General features: G+C 38.2%; 1 protein-coding gene and 2 pseudogenes across 1 annotated transcript in view; 1 reads left to right on the forward strand and 2 right to left on the reverse strand.

The window, feature by feature from the left end:
• Nucleotides 1-21,414, reverse strand: part of ZSWIM5 (zinc finger SWIM-type containing 5) — a 217,976-nt gene that overhangs the window by 129,660 nt on the left and 66,902 nt on the right. The gene's annotated exons all lie outside the window — the stretch shown is intronic.
• LOC106007351 lies at nucleotides 10,436-11,047 on the reverse strand (annotated as a pseudogene).
• Nucleotides 19,978-21,414, forward strand: part of LOC123387374 — a 37,859-nt pseudogene continuing 36,422 nt past the window's right edge.

A 21,414-nucleotide genomic window follows, 5' to 3' on the forward strand; every position in this document is an offset into this window, starting at 1 on the left:
AGTTTGAACCCATTCTTTACTTCTCTCTCCTCCCCATGTTTTAGGTATATATTTTCCTTTTCTTTTGTGAGTTCCTTGACTGATTCTTTTTTACAGAAATACTCATTTTTACGTCTTTTGTGTTTCCTGCCTTCATACTGTCATTTGTGGTATTTCCTTCCCAGTCAAAGACTTCCCTTTAATATTTCTTGCAGGGCTGCTTTAGAGGTCATGAACTCCTTTAGTTTTGTCTGGGAAACTCTTTATCTCTCCTTCTATTCTGAATGAGAGCCTTGCTGGATAGGGTATTCTTGGCTGGAGGTTTTTCCCATTCAACACTTTGAGGGTATCATGCCTCCTTTCTAGCTTGTGAAGTTTCTGCTAAAAAAGCTGCTAACAGCTTTATGGGATTTCCTTTGTATGTAACTGTCTTCTTTTATCTTGTTGCTCTTTAAATTTTTTATCACTATATTCTTCCAATTTAATTATAATATGTCTTAATGTGGATGTTCTTTTGTTGGTTTTGATGGGAGTTCTCTATGCTTCCTGTATCTGGATATCTGTTTCCTCCCCATGTTAGTCAAGTTTTCAGCTATCATTTCTTCAGATAAATTTGCTACCTCCTTTTCTCTCTCTTCTACTTCTGGGACTCCAAAATATGAATTTGTTTATGTTTGATGGATTCACTGAGTTCCCTAAGTATATTCTTGTTTTGCATAATTCTTTTTCTTTTTCTCCTTTGTTCAGCTTGATTACTTTCCCTACTCTGTCTTCTAGGTCACTAATTCATTCCTCTGTTTCTTCCAGCCTGCTGTTCATTCTATCAAGCATTCTGCTCATCGTGGTTATTGAGTCCTTTGTTTCTGCTGTTATTCCTTATCTCTCTGTTAAGGGTGTCATTGATGTCCCCCACTCTGTTCTCAAGTCCAGTGAGTATCATTATGATCATTGCTTTAAACTGTCCATCAGGTATGTTACTTATATCTGTTTTACTTAGATCCCTGTCCAGAGCCTTGTCCTGTTCCTTCATTTGGGATAAATTTCTCTGTCTTTTCATTTTATCTAAGTTGCTGTGCTTGTTTCTCTGTGTTAGAAAAGTCAGCTACATCTTCTGATCTCAAGGGTAACAGCCTTATGAAGGAGAGGTCCTGTAGTGCCCTGCAGTGTAGTGACCAAACAGAGGTGCCCTGGGCCTGATGCTTCTGGGAGTGTCTCCAGAGTGTGTTACATGTGCTCTGCTATGGTGTCCTGGTCACTTTATCCTTTAGTCCAGTTATCTGCAGAGGCTCTCTTTGCCTGTTGTGGGCTGTGTTTGGTTCCTGGCCTGGATTTGGCACATTTTAACTAGGTGTGCTCTGGTCTGCTTGTTGAGACCTATCTCTGCTATGACTTGAATGGAGGCCTTACAAACTCCAGGGTTGGGAGACGCCATGTTGGCAGGGGTTTGAGCCAGTCTTTTGGCGGGGGTGGGGGGGTACACTGCACTGGGACTGAAGCAAGAGTGACTGGAAAGGGCAGTTCTTCCAGAGAATAGGGAGGTAGGACTTGGTGTAAATAAGTTAAGTAGGGAGTGCTGGTGCTGCACTGGTTTCTACAGGTGGCTCTGTGTTTATACTAAAGGGTAGGAGAAGGAAATGGCCACTTCCTTTTGTTCCCAGAGGTTTCTCTCTGTGAACATTGCTTCTCTGGGACAAATTCTAAGATGAACCACTAACCTCCCCACTGTGGGCCCCAGTGGCTCTTCATATTGCTATTTCCATGTATGTCTGCAAGCTATTTGTGCCACCTTTTCTCCAAGAGTAGCCCCAGTGCCAAGCACACTGACCTATAAAACTCTAAGCCCTGCTGGTTGCAAGAACTCATGAAATTTGGACCTTTCACTTTCCAAGCCAGTTATTATGGGGATTTGTTTTCCCTGTGTGCTCCCCTGCATGCCAATCTGTCTTTCACCCTTCTCCATGATTGTGGCTTCCTCCTCAACACAGCACCCAGGATCTGCTTCTCTCCAAAGCCACCTCTCTGCACCTCCTACCTTCCTCAATGTGGCCTCTTCTCTACTTTTAGTTGTAGAGTTTCTTCTTCCACTCTTCAGATAGATTTTTGCAGTATTTAGGATGATCTGATAGTTATGTAGCTGTATTCATGGGACAAGGCAAACCTAGAGTCCTACTCACCATCATCTTCCCCTCCTCATCAGAAAGCACATCTTTTTAACAAATGATACAAGTGAACATCCATAGGCAAAAGATAGTAATAATGATAAACTTCGAGTTAAACCTCATGTCTTAGATAAATATTAACTTAAAATGGGTCATGGACTTAAATGCAAAATGTAAAACTATACAACTTTTAGAAAAAATATATTAAAATCTTCAGGATTGAGAATTAGGCATAGAGTTCTTAATGAAAATTAAAAACTCTTGCTCTGTGGAAGAACTTGTTAATAAAATGAAAAGACAATCTAGACTAGGAGAAAATATATGCAAACGACACTGCCAATGAGCACTAGTTTTTAGAATATATAAAGAATTCTTAAAACTCACCAGTTTAGAGAGGGTGGTGGGGATATGGACATTGGGGAGGGTATGTGCTATGATGAGTGCTATGAAATGTGTAAACCTGGCGATTCACAGACCTGTACCCCTGGGGATAAAAATACATTATATGTTTATTTAAAAAAATAATTAATTAATTTTTTTAAAAAGAAAAGAGAAAACAAAACAAAACCAAAAAAAAACCTCACCAGTTCAAAAACAATATATCAGCAAATGGGCAAAGAACATGGAAAGATATTTTATCAGAAAGGATACAAAAACAGCAAATAAGCACATGAAAAGATGTTCAATACTGTATATGCAAATTAAAACCATAATGAGATCTCACTATCCACCTATCAGAGCAGATACAATTTTTTTTTAATTAGCAATAACACCAAATACTGGTGAGGATGGGGAGAAACTGGATCACTTGTAAGTAGTTGTAAAATGTAAAATTTTACATTTTGTAAAATGGTATAGCACTATAGAAAACAGTTTGGCAATTTCTTCAAAAACTGAACATGGAACTACCATATGATCCAGCAACTGCTCTCCTAGGCATTTATCCCAGGGAAATGAAAACATATATTTACGCAAAAACCTGTACATGAATGTTCAAAGCAGCTGTACTCATAATCGCTAAAAACTGGAAACAATTCAGATGTCTTTCAATGGGTGAACACTTAAACTTTAGTATGTACACTCATACCATGAATGCTATTCAACAATAATTTTTTAAAATGATACGAACAGGGCACCTTGGTGGCTTAGTTTGTTAAGTGACTGCCTTTGGCTCAGGTCATGATCACAGAGTCCTGGGATCAAGTCCCAAATCAGGCTCCCAGCTCCATGGGAAGTTTGCTTCTCTCTCTGACCTTCTTTCCTCTCATGTTCTCTCTCACTCTCAAATAAATAAATAAAATATTTTAAAAAATGATACACACAACTTGAAATAAATCTCCAGAGAATTATGCTGACTGAAAAGAGACAATCAGCAAAAGTTATATATTATGTTACCCCATTTATATAATATTCTTTATATTGTATATAGATATTATATAAAGATATATATATAAAATAATCTATAGACTAGATTCATGGTTGCCAGGAATTAAACATGCTGGATGGAGGAAGAATATGAGAAAGAAATCAGTGTGGCTGTAAAAGGTCAATATGTAGAATCCCTGTGGTAATGGAACTGGTTTGAATCTTGCCTGTATCAATATCAATATCCTGGTTGTGATACTGTACTCTAGTTTTGCAAGGTGTTATTACTGGGGGAAATGAGGTATCTCATACAGGGGATCTCTGTATTATTTCAACTGCATGTAAATTTATAATGATTTTAAAAGTAAAAATTTTCTTTTTTTTAAAGATTTTATTTATTTGAGAGAGAGCAAGAGTGGGGGAAGGAGCAGAGAGAGAGGAAAAAGCAGGTTCCCCACTGAGCAAGGACCCCAAAGTGGGGCTCGATCCCAGGACCCTGAGATCACGACCTGTGCTGAAGGCAGATGCTGAACTGAGCCACCCAGGCACAACTCAAAAGAAAAATTTTCATTAAAAACTTACATAATGGTCCCAAAGATGAGTGGTATATAATGTTTTTGGCCTTGGTGAGCTAATAAGCTCACAGACTTGTAGGGAAAACAAGTATTCAAGTCAAAAATCATAATTCATTATGATAATATCTCATAATTATATAGTTTACTATGTACTAGACACTGTCATAAGCTCTTTACTTACATTAACTCATTTCATTTTCACCACACACCTATGAAGTAGGCATTATTATTATTATTATTTTATGGATGGAAAAGAATTGAAGTACTGAGATGTTCAGTGACTTGTACAAGGTCACACAACCTGTACCTGGAGTGCCCAACTATATCCAAAGTCAAGGGTGAATATAAAAAGTTTTACAGAAGAACTGAATCTTGATAGATATTAAGGAGTTTATCTGGACATTTAAACAGGTGAATCAATATATACAAATTTCAGTGATGTGAGGTAAGAAAATGCCACTAAGGAAAAGTCATTTAAGTTCCCTGGCTCTCAGTCTTCTCCCTCATAAGATAAGTAGCTTGGATGATGCTATCTCTAATGTCCCTCCTAACTCCTAGAGTCTGTGATTTTATGCTATTAATGTAGAAAGTTAAATTACTGGGACACTGTAAGTACGGTCCTTGTCTCTTGTCTCCATGCTGTACTAGAATAACTTACGGGCAATGTGTCTGTGTGTCCAAAAACAAGAGTATAGCTGTTGTCAATTATAAATGAAATACCACTTAACACGAGTTTAAAAGGCGTTGGGAGTTAGCTGGGGAAACAAAACCATCATTTATATTATTGTTTCTATGGGAAAATAACTTTCAAACTAAATATGGCATATAAAGCAATTGTTTGAAAACTGTGCAGTCTGTTCAAATGTATTCTAATATGTCAGCTCAGAAGAAAAGAAAGAGATAGTTCTTTAAAAAATTAGAATCAGGCTTGGAAGGAGCTGTGGGTCTTAGAGAAAAGTTAATGAATAATCTTTTGTGTCTGATGCCAATTAGCTTTTATAACAGTTCCAGGCTCAAAGAACAGGAAGCGGCAGAGAAGAATTCAAGAAAGAATTTCCATCCAGACTGGAAAAAAGCAGTTGAGGATAATCCTAGGAAAATTGTGCATATGTAAACAGAATCATTTCCTTTCTTTCTGGTTTAGATTGGAAAAAAAGCAGGAGTTGAAAGATGCTAGGAAGGAAGCAAAACCTGAGCAACGATGGTGGAACAGATACAGCTTCTAGTGGGACTCAGTAGTATAACAACAACTAAGAGCAGTGCTTTCTCTTAGCTTTTCATCCCTACCAGTGAGAAGAAAAGTTAGAATTCTTGTTCTGCCCAAGTAAACCCAAGGTCGAATCACAACAGTGGAAGTTTTCTTATGATGAAGTACACAACTATGTTGGAGTATCTTATTCAATTGTGCTCTCCATTATGTGTTTTATACTGAAGCTGCAAGCAAAAACAGACACACAGATAAATGTAACAGAATAGAGAACTGGACCCACAAATGTATGGCTAACTAACCTTCCACAAAGCAGGAAAAAATATAAAAAGAGTCTCTTTGACAAATGGTGTTGGGAAAACTGGACATGCAGGAAGAATGAAACTGGACCACTTTCTTAGACCATACACAAAAATAAACTGAAAATGGATGAAAGACCTAAATGTAAGATAGGAAACCATCAAAATCCTGGAGGAGAAAATAGGCAGCAACCTCTTTGATGTTGGCCGCAGGAACTTCTTACTAGACACATCTCCTGAGGCAAGGGAAACAAAAGCAAAAATGAACTACTGGGGTTCATCAAGATAAAAAGCCTGGGCACAGAAAAGGAAACAATCAACAAAACTAAAAGGCAGCTGATGGAATGGGAGAGGATATTTGTAAATGACATATTGGAAAAAGGGTTACTACCCAAAATCTAAACTGAAGGTTGTATACAGACTATACCAAATTTGTGGTTTAATTTATAGTTTAGGACTTAGTTTTTACAGTTGAAATTGTTTTTTTTATTTGAAATTCTTAGATTCAACTGCCTACTAGATTGTTTCCACTTAGATGTCTCGTACCATACTAAACTTATCTGTACTACTGATCTCAACCTCTGCCTTCTCTTACCACGACTCCTAGCACAGCTTTCTTCCACAAAAAGAGCCAATACCACAGAATACAAAGGATTATAAGAGCCTACTATAAGGGGCACCTGGGTGGCTCAGTGTTGGTTAAAGCCTCTGCCTTCGGCTCAGGTCATGATCCCAGGGTCCTGGGATCTCACATCGGGCGCTCTGCTCAGTAGCGAGCCTGCTTCCTCCTCTCTCTCTGCCTGCCTCTCTGCCTACTTGTGATTTCTCTCTCTGTCAAATAAATAAATAAAATCTTCAAAAAAAAAGCCTACTATAAAAAACAATATGCCAACAAATTAGACAAAATAGAAGAATGAAAACTTCCAACAAACATAGTATCTTCCAAGAATAAATCAGGAAGAAATGGAAAACCTAAACAAACAAATTACTGGTAATAAAACTGAAACAAAGCTGAACCAAAAAAAACTCCCAACAAACAAAAGTCCAGATGGCTTCAAAAGTGAATTCTACCAAACATTTACTTTTATTTATTTATTTATTTTTTATTTTTTTATAAACATATAATGTATTTTTATCCCCAGGGGTACAGGTCTGTGAATCGCCAGGTTTACACACTTCACAGCACTCACTATAGCACATACCCTCCCCAACATCCATAACCCCACCCCCCTTCTCCCAACCCCCCTCCCCCCAGCAACCTTCAGTTTGTTTTGTGAGATTAAGAGTTGCTTGTGATTTATTTATTTATTTATTTGAGATGAGAGAGAAAGGAGAGAAAGCACAAGAGCAGGGTGGGGGGCAGGGGGAGAAGTAGACTCCCCGCTGAGCAGGGAGCCTGATGTGGGTGGGACTGAATCCTGGGACTCTGGGATCATGGCCTAAGCTGAAGGCAGTTGCTTAACCAACTTCATTGCAATGGATGCAGCAAAAGCATTTGACAAAATTCAACAACCATCCCTGATAAAAACTCTCAGCAGAATCGATTTAGAAAGACTGTATCTCAAGAAAATAAAGGCTATCTATGGTAAGTCCACAGCTAACATCATCCTCAAAAGCGAAAAACTAAAAGATTTTCCTCTAAGATCAGGAAAAACCTAAGTATACCCAACTCTTGCTACTCCTATTGTTCTAGCACTGGTAGTCAGAGCCACAGTAAACAGTCAAGAAAAAGGAATAAAAGGCATTCATATAAGAGAGGAAGGTGAAAACCTGTGCTGGGAAAACTGAACAGCCACATGGAAAAAAAGGAAACTGGACCACTATCATATCCCATGCACAAATACTAACTCAAATGAAATGAAGACTTGAATGTATGACTTGAAATCATAAAAATCCTACAAGAAAACATGAAGGTGAGTCCCTAGTTGTCGGTAGATACCAGTTTCAGCAAAGGTTTATCAGATATGACACCAAAAGTAAAGGTAACAAAAGCAAAACTAAATAAATGGGACTATATAAAACTAAAAATTTCTGTTCAACAAAGGAAACAATAAAAAAAAAAAAGCCTAAAAGGCAGCCTTCATAATGGGAGAAGATATCTACAAATAACATATCTGATAAAGGGTTAGAATTCAAAATCTATAAAGAACTTATCAAACCCAATACCCAAATAATAAACAATCCAGTTAAGAAATGGACAGAGGACCTGAACAGACATTTTTCCAAAGAAGGCATACAAATGGCCAACAGACACATGAAAAGATGCTTAACATCACTCATCATTAGGGAAATACAAATCAAAACTACAATAAGAAACCACCTCACACCTGTCAGGATGGCTAAAATCAACAACACAGGAGGGGTGCCTGTGTAGCTCAGTAGGTTAAGCCTTCGGCTCAGGTCATGATCTCGGGGTCTAGGGACTAAGCCCCAAATCAGGCTTCTGGCTCAGCAGGGAGTCTGCTTTTCTCCCTCTACTCCTTCCCACTGTTCACTCTCTCTCAAATAAATAAAATCTTTAAAAAAACAAAACAAAACACACACACACACACACACAGGAAACAACAGATATTGGTGAGAATGCAGAGAATGGGAACTGTTGGTGGAAGTCCAAACTGGTGCAGCCACTCTAGAAAACGGTATGGAGGTTCCTCAAAAAGTTAAAACCAGAACTACCCTATAACCTAGCAATTACACTACTAGGTATTTATCCAGAGGATACAAAAGTACTGATTTGAAGGCACATATGCACCCTAATGCTTATAGCACCATTATCAACAACAGCCAAATTATGGAAAGAGCCCAAAAGTCCATCAACTGATGAATAGATAAAGAAGCTGTGGTATATATACACAATTGAATATTACTCAGACATCAAAAAGAATGAAACTTCATTTGCAACTACATGGATGGAGCTAGAGTGTATTATGCTCAGTAAAATAAGTTAGTCTGAAAGATAAATACCATATGATTTCACTCATGTGGAATTTAAGAAACAAAACAGATGAACATAGGGGAAAAAAGAAAATAGAGGGAGGCAAACCATAAGGGACTCTTAACTACAGAGAACAAACTGAGAGATAATGGAAGGGAGGAGGGAAGGAAATGACCTAAATGGGTGTTGGGTATTATGGAGGGCACTTGTTGGGATAAGCACTGGGTGTTGTAAGTGATGAATCATTGAGTCCTACTCCTGAAATCAGATTTCACTGCATTTTAACTAACTAGAATTTAAATAAAAACTTGAGGGGCACTTAGGTGGCTCAGTCAGTTGGTGTTTGCCTTCAGCTCAGGTCATGATCCCAGAGTTGGGGGATCGAGCCCTGCATTGGGCTCCCTGCTCAATAAGGAGTCTGCTTCTCCCTCTGACCCACCCCCCTCTCGTGCTCTCACTCTCCCAAATAAATAAAATCTTAAAAAAATTGAAACAGACTAAAATAAAATAAAATAAACAAAACAGATAAACATATGGGAAGGGGAAAAAAAGAGAAAGAAGAGGTTGGGGCACCCTGGTGGCTCAGCTGGTTAAGCATCTGATTCCTGATTTTGACTCAGGTCATGATCTTAGGGTTCTGAAATTGAACCCTGTGTTGGGTTCCGTGATGGGCAGGGAGTCTGCTTGAGATTCTCTCTCTCCCTCGCCCTCTGCCCCTCCCCATGCTTACATGTGCGCTCTCTCTCCCAAATAAACAAATCTTTAAGAAAAAATTTAAAAAGGGAGGGAGGGAAACCATAAAGGACTCTTTTTTTTTTTTAATTTAATAAACACTTACTCCTTTAGTTGAACAACCTATACACACAAAATATATATGGTTTAGGATCTTTTTGAGTGGAAGGAAACTTAGGTCTCAAGAGGCTTTCAGTATACTGTTTTCTGAAAATCATTTAACTGAGCTTAAAAAATACTGAAAAATACTGGATTCAACCTAAAAATGTGGTTCCAAGGTAACATTATTCTGTATACCATAATGATAAAAGATTAGGATGGTCTTCACATTTGCAAGAAAATCCAATTTTAAAAGCCTGTTCTTACCAAACTCCTAAAAAGAACGATTTGGGAGTAAACTGGGGCATTGCATCACCCCCCCAAAAGTTATAGTTTTTATTATACGTACCAACAAATCTACATGGCCAGTTTCTGCATTCTACTTTTACAGAATTTATTTTATATCTCCTGTACCAAAAGGCATTTTAAACACTGACATATAAACTCCTTAATAAGATAAAGCAAAGACAAAAGCATTTATCTTATTAGAAACAAGATACACTATCGCTTAGTATTTTTTTTTTAAAGATTTTATTTATTTATTTGACAGACAGAGATCACAAGTAGGCAGAGAGAGTGAGGAAAGCAGGCTCCCTGCTGAGCAGAGAGCCCAATGTGGGGCTCAATCCCAGGACCCTGGGATCATGCCCCAGGCTGAAGGCAGAGGCTTTAACCCACTGAGCCACACAGGTACCCCTCAATTATAGTCTTTAAACATTATTTTACTTTAACTTTAATAATTTGACAATGCATTCATGGAACAATCTGCTGATAACTAATTTTTTATAAAGATTTTATTTATTTATTTGACAGACAGAGATCACAAGTAGGTAGAGAGGCAGGCAGAGAGAGAGAGGGAAGCAGGCTCCAAGCTGAGCAGAGAACCTGATGTGGGGCTCGGTCCCAGGACTCTGAGATCATGACCTGAGCTGAAGGCAGAGGCTTAACCCACTGAGGCACCCAGGCGCCCCCTGCAAATAACTTTTAAGAGACAAATTTTAAGAGACAAATTAAAGAACAGTTTTAAGCAGCCATAACTATCCTAAATTGTTTATTAGGTAAGGATTTTACAAACATTACTTATATTAGTGGTAACGGTAGAGCTGGAAAGTATTGTGTCTTCTCTTATATCTCACAGTGAGAACCACCAGTAGTGTGGTGGAACTTGTGACCCTTTCCAAGGCCATGGCTCTTGCAGCCTACAGATGTCAGCCCTCATATCTCCCTGTGCTTGTGGACTGGTCTGGTGATCCACTGGGTGTCAGGATTTTTCTGATAGCTTTATGGAATGGAGCAATAAGGATAACCTCAAAGAATTTGTACATGCAATCTACACCAATGCAGTAAAAATTCAAGACTCTCATAGTCCCACAGTGGTGTCCAGCTCACTCCTCTACAACAGATGAAGGCTTGGGGCAAACTTCAGCTGGTTAACACCATGATGGACAGGATTGCCATAGGTAGCACCCTTAAAACTCAGCATTTGTGGTCATCATGTCGCACATGAATCCGACGTATGACATAACCTTGCTTGGCCTTGTAACCCAGTCTGCGTGCTCTATCAGGCTTGGTTGGGCAGGGGGCCCTGTGGAGCACAGAAAACTGGGGTACTATCAGCAGCACACCCTGAGAGGAAAGCAAATTACATCAGATGGCCTCTTCCTCCACTGCTCCTGGATGTACTTGTAAGTGTCCATCTTGGCTTACCTTTGAGCTGATGGCTGACAATGGATGGAAAGGAAAGTCTTTCTCCCAAGACTCTTAACTATGGAGAATAAACTGAGGGTTGCTGGAGGAGTGGTGGATGGGGAATGGGTAATGGGTATTAAGGAGGGCACTTGTAATGAACACTGGTGTTATATGTAAGTGATGAATCAACTGAGGTCTACTACTGAAAAACATTGCACTGTATTTAACCTAACTAGAATTTAAATAAAAACCTGGAACATAAAAAATAAAAATTAAGAAATTAAAAACAAAACTAGCATATTATATAACAGTTCTGTCTCAAATAGAGAGTCTTTTATAGAGAGCAAAAAAAAAAATACCACATGATCCAGCACTTCTCAAAGGGTATCTGTATACTCATGTTCATAGCAGTATTATTCATGATAACTAAAATATGGAAATGATCCATGAGTCCATCAAGCAAAAAATCACCAAGCAAAACGTAGATATACATACAATGGGATATTAACCAGTCTTAAGAAGGAATTAAAGTCTGCGATATGCTACAAAATAGATGAAGCTTGAAGACATTGTGCTAAACAAAGTAAACCAGTGACAAAAAGACAAATACTGTATGATTTCACTAATAGGAATACTAAAAGTACTCAAAATCAGAGACAGAAAATAAAACTGTGGGGGGTTTCCTAGGTGGTTCAGTCAGTTAAGTTCTGCCTTCAGCTGAGATTGTGTTCTCAGAGTCCCAGGATTAAGATGCAAATTGGGCTCCCAACTCAGCAGAGTCCCCTTCCCCCCTTTCCCTCTGCTCCTCCCCATTCTCTCTCTCTCTCTGTCTCTCAAATAAATAAATAAAATCTTTAAAGAAAGAAAAAAGGGTGGCTCAGTCAATTAAGCAGCTGCCTTCAGCTTGGGCCATGATCCCAGAGTCCTGGAATTAAGACCCACGTTGGGCTCCCTGCTCAATGGAAAGCCTGCTTCTCTCTCTCCCTCTACCTGCCACTCTGCCTACTTGTGCTCTCTATCTATTAAATAAATAAATAAAATCTTAAAAATAAAAATAAAAAAAAAGAAAAGAAAACTAGTGGCTAGGAGCTAGAAAGATGGGTGGAAATGGTGGACTTTGTTTATATTATAATTATATAATATATAAACTTTGTTTATGTTATAAATATATAATACATAATTATATTATAGGGTTTCAGTTTTACAAGTTGAAAAAATTTATGGACATGTATGGTAGTGGCAGTTATACAACATTATGGATGTATTTAATACCAATGAACTGTATACTTAAAAATAATTCCTTGGTAAATTTCATGTTATGTGTATTTTACCACAACAAAAATTTTTAAAACAAAAAAAGGAAGGAGAAATTAAGACAGTCATGGATAAAAAACAAACAAACAAAAAAACAAAAAAAACAGAACTCACTGCTAGCAAATCTGTTAAGACTAGCAGAGGGAGTCCTTCGAACTAAAATGAAAGAACACTAGATATTAATTCAAATGAACCAAAGAAAAAGAGCAGTGATAAAGGTAACTATATAGATAAATACAAAAGGCAGTATAAATAGATTTTTGCTTATATCCTGTATTGTTAAGATGGCAATACTACCTAAATTGATCTATATATTCATTGTAATACTTGTCAAAATCCTGGCTATCATTTTTGGAGAAACTAACAAGCTGATCCTAAAATTCATACAGAAATGCAAAGCACCCCAATAGCCAAAACAATCTTGAAAACTAACAAAATTAGAAAACTCACACTTCTCAATTTCAAAATTTACTATATAGCTATAGTAATCAAGACAGTATAATACTGACATGAAGACAGAATATATAAATATATAAAGGCATATATATAAATGGCACAGAATTGAGAACATAGAAATCAAGTCTCTATATTTATGCTAAACTGATCTCCAACAAGGATGCCAAGACCATTCAATGTGGGGAAAAAAGCATCTTTTTCTACAAATGATACTGGGAATATGGGATAGTCACATGCAAAAGAAAAAAAAGTTATAAACTACATCCTCATGCCATACACAAAAATTAACTCAAAATGGACCATAGACTTAAATGCAAGAACTAAAACTATACCACTCTTAAAGGAAAACAAAAGAGTCTCTGTGACCTTGGGTTAGGCAATAATATTTTAGATATAACACCAAGAGCAAAAACAAAGAAAAAAAAAAGTAAATGGACTTCATCAAAATCAAAACCCTTTTGGCTTCAAAGGGTACCACTGAGAAAGTGAAAAGACAAGGCTCAGAATGGAAGAATTTTTTGTAAATCATATATCTGATAGGAAAATGTACCAAGAATATGTAAAGAACTTTTACAGCTCAACAGTAAAAAGGCAAGAGCTGGGCAACTCAGTCAGTTAATGTCCTACTTTTGATTTTTGTCTCAGGTCATGATCTCAGACCCTGCTTGGGCTCCATGCTGGGTGTAGACTGCTTGAGATTCTATCTCTCCTCTTCCTTGGCCCTCCCCCTGCTTGTGCTTTCTCTCTCTCTCTAAAATAAGTAAAATCTTAAAAAAAAAAAAAAAAAAGACAAGTCAATGTTAAAAATGAGCATAAGATTTGAATAGACATCAGATATTTGTGTATCTTTGGAGAAATAAGTACATGGGAAGATGCTGAACATCATTAGTCATTAGAAATCAAAATCACAGTCACTTCACACCCAGTAGGATGACTAATTTTTTTCTAGGATGACAAATACTAAAAGACAGACAATAATGAGTATCGACAAGGATGGGGAGAAACTGGAACTTCATACAATGCTGATGGAAATCTAAAATGCTGTAGTTGCTTCTAAATATAGGCAACTTCTGAAAATGTTAAGCACAGAATTACCATATTCACCCAGCAATTCTACTCCTAGGTATCTACCCAAGAGAAATGAAAACACATGTCCATAAGAAAACTTACATACAAGTGTTCACAGCATAATCATTCATAAAAGCCAAGAAATGGCTACAAGCTAAATGTCCATCAACTGATGAATGAATAAACAAATGTGATCTATTCATACAATGGAATATTATTTGACACAAAAAAGGAATAAAGTACTGCTATAATATGAATGAGCCTTAAAAACACTGTGCCAAGAAAAAGTCCATCACAGAAGACTACACAGACTGTATCACTCCGTAAACATCACATGTCTAGAAAAGAAAATGCACAGAGACAGAAATTAGATTAGTGGTTGCCAGTGGGGGAATACTGAGAGTAACTGCTAATAGGCACTGGGTTTCATTTTTGAGAGACGAAATTCTAAAATTAGTGATGACAGTTGTATACCTTTGTGAATACACTTAAACCCAATAAATTATACATTTTATTTATTTTTTAAAAGATTTTATTTATTTATTTGACAGACAGAGATCATAAGTAGGCAGAGAGGCAGGCAGTATACATTTTAAAAAGGTGAATTTGGGGCACCTGGGTGGCTCAGTAGGTTAAAGGCTCTGCCTTCAGCTCAGGTCATGATCCCAAGGTCCTGGGATCAAGCCCCACACTGGGCTCTCTGGTCAGCAGGGAGCCTGCCTCCCCCTCTCTCTCTCTGTCTGCCTCTCTGCCTACTTGTGATCTCTGTCTGTCAAATAAATAAACAAAATTTTTTAAAAAATAAAAGTAAAAAGGTGAATTTTATGGTATTTCAATTACATCTCAAAAAAGCTGTTACTTTAACTGAGAGAATCTTAACATGAGTCAGAGAAATAAAGAAATATTATATACAGAAAAATAAAGAGAAAAATGACAGCAGCTTTCTTGACAGAAACTATGCATGCCAGAAAAGAATGGAGAAACATCTTTAGAGTACTGAAATTGGGTGGGCCTGTCAACTTGGATTCCACACCCAAAAAAAATATATCTTTCACAAATAAGAGTGAGGAGTGCCTGGTGGCTCAGTTGGTTGAGCATCCAATTCTTAATTTTGGCTCAAGTCATGATCTCAGATTATGGGATTAAGTTCTGCATCAGGCTCCACACTGAGCATGGAGCCTGCTTGGGATTCTCTCTTTCTCCCTCTCCTTCTCCCCACTCATGCATTCTCTCTCTAAAGACTAAATGAAATCTTTAAAAATAAATAAATAAAAGTGCAATACTTTCACACACACTTAAAAATACTGAAAGAATTCAGCAGCAGCAAAAGTTTTAAATGAACTCCTTCAGGCAGAAGGAAAATTATAGCAGATGGAAATCTGCATTTACACACACACAAAAACAGAAGTGCACTGGAAACTGTAACAATGTAGATAAATTTATTTATTTATTTTTAGGGTGATAAGATAGTTTACATTTTTTTTTTATTTTTACCCGGTGCTCCATGCAATATGTGCCCTTCTTAATACCCACCACCAGGCTCACCTATCCCCCCAGCCCCTTCCCTTCCAAAACCCTCAGTTTGTTTCTCAGAGTCCACAGTCTCTCATGGTTCGTCTCCCCCTCCTATTTCCCCCAATCTCACTATTATTTCCTTCTCCTAATGCCCCCCATGTTATTTCTTAAGCTCCACAAGTAAGTAAAACCATATGATAATTGACTTTCTCCACTTGACTTATTTCACTCAGCATAATCTCTTCCTTCATTTTTTATTTTAATCTCCTGAAAATAGGGGCACCTGGGTGGTTCAGTCAGTTAAGCATCTGCCTTTGGCTCAGGTCATGATCCCAGGGATCCCATGATCCCAGAAAATATAACTGACTACTCAAAGTAAAAACAATAGCAATATTACTTATACATATTCTATAAAATTTATATCACATATAAAAAGCAAGAAAACAATACTGCAAAGGCTGGTAGGGAAGAAATGGAAGTGTATTTCTTTTAAAGATTTAATTTATTTATTTGAGAGAGAGAGCAAGCATGGCAGGGGGGGGCGGGATAGAGGGAGAGGAAGAAGCAGATTCCCTGCTAAGCAGAGAGCCTAAGGACATGGGTTTTGATTCCAGCACCCAGAGACTGACCTGAGCCAAAGGCATAAACTTAATAGACCAAAACACCCAGGCGCCCCAGAAATGGAAGTGTATTGTGGAAAGGTTATACAAGCAAAGTAGCATAATATCCCTTGAAAGTAGATTGTGTTAAAATTAAAGATATGACCAGATGTTGGCAAACTATAATTTGCAGGCCAAATATGGCCAACTCCTCATTTTCAAAAATAAAGTTTTATTGGAGGGACACCTGGGTAGCTCAGTTGGTTAAGTTGTCTGCCTTCAGCTCAGGTCATGATCCCAGGGTCCTGGGATCAAGTCCCTATTGGGCTTCTTGCTCAGACTGCCTGAGCATTTGCCTGCTCTGCCTGCCACTCCCCCTGCTTGTGCTCTCTCTCTCTCTGACAAACAAATAAATACAATCTTAAAAAATAAATAAATAAAGTTATGGGGTGCTTGGGTGGTTCAGTGGGTTAAGCCCCTTCCTTCAGCTCAGGTCATCATCTCAGGGTCCTGGGATCGAGCTCCTCATCAGGCTTTCTCTCAGCAGGAAGCCTGCTTCCCTCTCTCTCTCTCTGCCTGCCCCTCTGTCTACTTGTGATCTCTGTCAAATAAATAAATAAAATCTTTAAAATAAAGTTTTATTGGAACAAAGCCAGAGTCATTCATTTATATATTGTGTCTAGCTGCTTTTGTATGACAATGGCAGAGTCAAATAGTTATGAGAAAGATAGTATAGTGCAACAAATCTAAAATATTTACTACATGGGTCTTATGGAAAAAGTTTGCTGGTCTCTCATGTATACTATAAACCCTCAGACAGGCACACAAGAAATTATAGCTCATAAACCAAAAAAGGAGATAAAATGGAAACATAAAAGATATTTAATCCAAAAAGAAGGCAGGAAAATAAGAAAAAGAGAACAAATAATAGATGGGACAAATAGTACTTGGTAGATTTGATCACAACTATATCAATAATCTTGAATAAGTGGTCTAAATATCCTACTAAATAGGCAAAGATTATCAGGTTGGATAAGAAAGTAAGACCCACTGCCCTATGACCCAGCAATTGCACTACTGGGTATTTACCCTAAAGATACAAACGTAGTGATCCAAAGGGGCACGTGCACCCGAATGTTTATAGCAGCAATGTCCACAATAGCCAAACTATGGAAAGAACCTAGATGTCCATCAACAGATGAATGGATCAAGAAGATGTGGTATATATACACAATGGAATACTATGCAGCCATCAAAAGAAATGAAATCTTGCCATTTGCGACAACATGGATGGAACTAGAGCGTATCATGCTTAGCGAAATAAGTCAAGCAGAGAAAGACAACTATCATATGATCTTCCTGATATGAGGAAGTGGTGATGCAACATGGGGGCTTAAGTGGGTAGAAGAAGAATCAATGAAACAAGATGGAATTGGGAGGGAGACAAACCATAAGTGACTCTTAATCTCACAAAACAAACTGAGGGTTGCTGGGGGGAGGGGGATTGGGAGAAGGAGGGTGGGGTTATGGACACTGGGGAGGGTATGTGCTTTGGTGAGTGCTGTGAAGTGTGTAAATCTGGTGATTCACAGACCTGTACCCCTGGGGATAAAAATATATGTTTATAAAAAATAAAAAATTAAAAAAAAAAAGAAAGTAAGACCCAACCATATGCTACCTTTAAGAAATCCACAAAAAATATAGACAGAAATAGGTTAAAACAAAATGATAGGGATTCTGGAGCTGTAAGCATAGTTCATTCTATCACTCCTATTGAATGCAACTACAAAACCTTGGACAGAATGCTAGGAGTAGTATTTGAGGACTCTGAAAAGTCCTTGTTAGCAGGTGGACAGGGGAAGACCCGAATTCCATCATATCTGGGTTTTCCCTCCCTCGAGGATCCTAAAGCCTGAATTTAATACATCAAAAAAATCCCGATGTGAAAAATGGGGTACACCTAGAGACAGCTCGAAGAGAAGCCCCTTTTCTGGCTCAGAGCAGGAACAGTAACTCCTAATACTCAAGAAGTGTGAAAATCCCCCATGTTTTCTTTCTTTCCTCCATTCTCTCATACCCAGACCCCCAGGCAATCCTACAGTGGCAGTACTGAAGGGAACAGCAGCAGTAAGTGGTAATAAGCAGTGGTGATAAGAATCATCAAAGCTGGGGCACCTTGGTGGCTCAGTCAAGTAATAAGTGTCTGCTTTCAGCTCAGATCTGCTTACAGATCCTGGGGTCCTAGGATGGAGCCCTGGGTTGGGCTCCCTGCTCAGTGGGAAGTCTGTTCCTCCTTCTCCCTCCGCCCCTCCCTCCAAACTTGTACACTCTCTCTCTCCCAAATAAATAAATAAAAACCTTTTAAAAGGAAAGAAAGTTAAAACTTATCAAACCTTAAGCACACACTTACAGACTATACATGGTGCCATTTGCAGTCTAGAGAAATGTAAGCAACTGTAAAGATATAGTATTACATCATAACTGCATAAAATTAACTATAGTGCATATGTGCTACTGTAATAATTTCATAGCCACCTCCTGTTGCTTTTGTGGTGAGCTCAGGTGTTGCAAGCACCTACTTAAAACAACATGTGACAGTTTCTCTAGTAAATTGCATGTATTGCAGTAAAAAGTGATTTCTTGTGGTTCTCAACATATTTTTCATTGTGTTTAGTGCAGTATCATAAAACTTGAGTTAACACTAGTGATGCTGGAAGTGCTACCAAGAAGCAGAGAAAAGTCATGACGTTTTAAGAAAAAGTTGAATTGCTTAATATGTACATAGAATGAGGCCAGCAGCTGCAATTATCTTTCACTTCAAGGTAAATGAATCCAGTGTAAGGACCATGGTAGAAAAAAGAAAAGGAAATTCATGAAGCTGTAGCTGCAGCTATACCAGCAGGGACGAAAACATTGCACTTCTTGCAAAATACCTTTTTATCTCCTACTGAAAATGCAGCTTTTATGTGAGTGCAGGACTGCTATAAGAAAGGCATACCTACTGTCTCTAACATGATTCCAGAAAAGTGAAGTCGTTATAGGACAACCTAAAGCAAAAGGAAAGTGAAGGATCTAAACCCGGAGAATTTATTGTCAGCAAAGGATGGTTTGATTTTAGAAAGAGGTTTTACCTAAAAAATGTCAAGATAACAGAAGCAGCAACAAGTTCCCAGACACCACTAAAATAATCACAAAGGAGAAAAGATATCTGCCTGAAAAGGTTTTTAATGCAGACAACATGCCTTTTCTGGGGGAAAAAAATGCCACAAAGGACATTTATAAGTTAGAAAGAGAAGCAAGCACCAGGATTTAAGGCAGGAAGAGATAGGCTAACTCCACAATTTTGCACAAATGCAGTTGGGTTTATGATCAGAACTGTCCTTACCTATAAAATCGCTAACCCCTGGGCCTTGAAGTTGGAAAAGATAAACACCAGCTGCCAGTCTTTTGGTTATTCAACAAGAAGGCTGGACAAGAAAACCCTTTTTCTGGACTGGCTGCATCAATATTTTATCCCTTAAGTCAAGAAGTCCCTTACTAGTAAGGGACTGCCTTTTAAAGTTCTTCTGATATTGGACAATGCCCATGGTCAACAAAAACCCCATGAGTTCAACACCAAAGGCATCCAAGTAGTCTACTTGTCCCCAAATACAACGTCTCTAATACAGCCTCTGGATTAGGGGTCATAAGGACCTTTAAGACTTGTTATGCATAGTATCCTATGGAAAAGATTGTCAACACGAAGGAAGAGAACCCCAATAGAAAGAACATCATGAAAGTGTGGAAGGATTACACCACTGAAAATGCCATTGTTGTTACAGAAAAAGCCATGAAAGGCATCAAGCCCAAAAATTCTTGCTGGAGAAAACTATGTCTAGATCTTGTGCATGACTTCACAGAATTTACGACAGGGCCAATCAACGAAATCATGGATATGGCAAAAAAGAAAAGGTTGGGGGGTGGCGGCGTGTGAAGAGTTTCAAAATATGTTTCTTGGAGAAATTCAAGAGCTATGTGACACCACACAAGAGGAATTAACAAAAGGTAACTTAATGGAGATGACTGCTACTGAACCGGTGCCAGACAATGAGGAAGAAGATGTAGAAGAAGCAGTTCCAGAAAACAAACTAAAGTTAGACAATTTGGCTGAAGGGCCAGCTTTGATTTCATTTATGTCACGGACCCTTGTAGGATACAAGCATTGAAATAAAGCAAATGGTGGAAAAAGGAGTGGTACTATATAGAAACATTTTTAGAAAAATGAAAAAGCAAAAAAGTCAGAAATTACGATGTATTTCTATAAAGTTATACCAAGTGTCATACCTCTCCTGCCCCCTCCCCGACCTCCTCCACCTCCTCCACCTCTTCTGCCACCCCTGAGACAGCAAGACCAACACTTCCTCCTCTTTCTCCTCAGCCTACTCAACATGAAGATGAAAATAAAGGCCTTTATGATGATCCACTATTCCAGTTAATGAATAGTAAATAATCATCATGCCGTACAATTAATAAACTTATTTGTTGTGTATGTGTGTTTCTTTGTGTGAACATCTAATAACTGTACAGAAAGAACTATATGAGGAGTACCTGGGTGCCTCAGTCGTTAGGCATCTGCCTTCACTCAGGTCAGGATCCCAGGGTCCTGGGATCGAGCCCTGCGTCAGGCTCCCTGTGCCTCGGGAAGCCTGTTTCTCCCTCTCTCACTTCCCCTGCTTGTGTTCCTTCTCTCACTGTGTCTCTCTCTGTCAAATGAATAAATAAACTCTTAAAAAAAAAAAAAAAAAGAAGGAACTGTATGAGATGGTTTTGTGTTAGCAGCAATGCCTAAGTAGTCATTACATGGAACAATCGTCCTGGGTAAGACTTGTATGGAAATAGCCTATACTTACACAGGCATAAGGTGAGTGATATTTAATAAAAAATTAATAATGTGTTGGTTTTCTTACTGTTTTAAAACTACTTTCAAGATTAACATACAGTATAAAACATCTCCCTCCACCCCCTCCAAATTGGGGAAACTGTATCACCTATCATCACAGTAACTGTTTTTTTTTTTAAGATTTTATTTATTTATTTGACAGAAAGATCACAAGTAGGCAGAGCAGCAGGCAGAGAGAGGGGGGAAGCAGGCTCCCTGCTGAGCAGAAAGTCCAATGCGGAGCTCGATCCCGGGACCCTGAGACCATGACCTGAGTGGAAGGAAGAGGCTTAACCCACTGAGTCACTCAGGCGACCCTGGTAACTGGTTTTTTAAAAAATGTAACAATGGGGCACCTGGGTGGCTCAGTCCTAATATAGGATATAATACATATATAAAATATATGTTAATCAGCTATTTATATTATCAGTAAGGCCTGCAGTCAACAGTAGGCTATTAGTAGTCAAGTTTTAGAAAAGTCAAAAGCTTTAAGTGGATATTTGTG

Source organism: Mustela putorius, unplaced genomic scaffold, assembly GCF_011764305.1.
Source record: "Mustela putorius furo isolate JIRA1106 unplaced genomic scaffold, ASM1176430v1.1 tig00003853_pilon_pilon_pilon, whole genome shotgun sequence".
In the NCBI taxonomy this organism is placed as follows: Eukaryota; Metazoa; Chordata; class Mammalia; order Carnivora; family Mustelidae; genus Mustela; species Mustela putorius.